A 2097-nucleotide genomic window follows, 5' to 3' on the forward strand; every position below is an offset into this window, starting at 1 on the left:
AAATTCAAAAGTCTCAACTTCATTTCTTTGAAAATTTTCGTTTCTCAAAAGCATCGATCTCAGTAAACCTTCGATCAAATATTCATGTGGATTAAGATAACATTTTTGGGTTTTTATTCATAAATTGTTTCATAAACACAAATATGGCAACAGAAGACCTTGATTTTGAAAAAAAAAACCTAGTTTTATTCCCACCAAAAGATCATTTTGCAAGACTTAGAAAGATAAAAACAACCATAGAAAGAAAAGTGTTACAACCTTTGAAGACCTTGATTCTCATGGGAGATTGGAAGTTGACCAACTGTTGAATGAAACTTCAAGGTAGAAGTTTTCTAGAGATATCCATCAACAATAAATCAACTTGATAAGATGCTAGTTTTCTTCTTGTAATAGAAGAATCACTTAAGCTCTTAAAACAAAGAAACTAGTTTGCCTTAAAAGAGAATACTCAAGTATCATCTTCATCTTTATGTTTTTAACACTTTAAGAGACAAAACCTACAGAGAATATGGATATGGGAAGCCAAAATTTTCGTGGGCTTTAGCTTATGAAAGAAAGGAGAAAACTAGTTATTTTAAGTCCTTATTTTAAGCTTTTATCCATAGGTCTTAGCACTTTAAGATCCATGCTTTATTAAATCAAAGTCATGCTTCTAAAGCATGGTACATGGAATAAACTAATCAAAAGAAGACTAGTTGTGATCTCCCCTTACTGTTAGGATTGTATAAAAAAAGTGAAGAGTTTTAAAAAAAACTTTCTATCTTTGATAACTCATATATATATATATATATATATATATATATATACACACACACACACACATACACAAGACAAAATCATTTTTTATCCAAAAATATGTACATGGCATAATGAATCATACCTTATGATATATTATGATGTGTTTTGATACTTAACATTAAAAATTAATATTTCCATGAAATAAATAATTTCCAATTGATGACAAGAATTATATTTATTTATATAGGATCAAATTCTTAGAAATAATATATTTGTATCAGTTTGTTGTTAGTGTGACCCTTTAGGATCATATATTATCTTGCAATATCATCCTATAATGACTCTTGGGTATATATATCTTTCAATCTCCTACTTGCACAAGACTCATCATAGATTGATATAGACAATGGTGAACGTCTAGCAACATTTCAATACCCCCAGTAATATATGAATTAGTGCCATTCTATCAACATCCAATTCCTAAAAACTCAAAGTTTCAGTTGATGTATAAGGTAAGTTAATAAGTTATCCATTTGTTGCATACATCTTGTTGAACATGAGACTTGGATTACATCAGTCTCATTTGGAGTTCAGCTTTGGGTAACACATGTTATATGTCTAACTATCAACACATAAGAGGAACAAATCACACCTTGACTACATAATCCTCTTGCATAGTTCCCATCATACCTAAAAATGGCTTATCTAATTGCCCAGTTAAGGATCAATATTTAACCATATCAAAGAACCACACTCACTACACTTAAGTCTCATTATGTATCTCAAGTGTTAAGGATACAAATATAGTACCTTTTAATAAAGTATCACTCATAATAGGGATCTGTAAGGTGATCTTGATGCGGGTCTATTCAGTACTAGTTCTTTGAAAAACACCTATGAAACTTGGTTACAACCACTTGCCTACTTTCATCTGATGAGAGTCAACCAATCTAATTCATATTATTCTTATTTCATAATTGCTCCCACAATTATAACCGACTATAATATTTTAGAATAATAAGATTATTCATGGATTAAACATGTTAATATACAATGTAACAAGTATTGATGTGATGATCATATCCCAATATATCAAGACAATATATAATAGTTATTGTCTAAATGTTCCAATATCGAAATACTAAATCTAAATCAAAATTCTATTTCTAAAATCATAAAGCCTTACAACTGAAGTGTATCCATTAATACGTAGTTCAAAAGAAGGACTTTATTTGTAACGACCCAATTTTCACAGCCAAAAATTTCATTTTTAATTAAACATTTTGCAAAACATTTGAAAATAAACAACATTCGATCATATCGTTTCTTAAACATATTACGTGTCTGAAAACCAAAACA

This window comes from Lactuca serriola, chromosome 6 (assembly GCF_051521515.1).
Source record: "Lactuca serriola cultivar US96UC23 chromosome 6, Lser_US96UC23_V15, whole genome shotgun sequence".
NCBI lineage: Eukaryota > Viridiplantae > Streptophyta > Magnoliopsida > Asterales > Asteraceae > Lactuca > Lactuca serriola.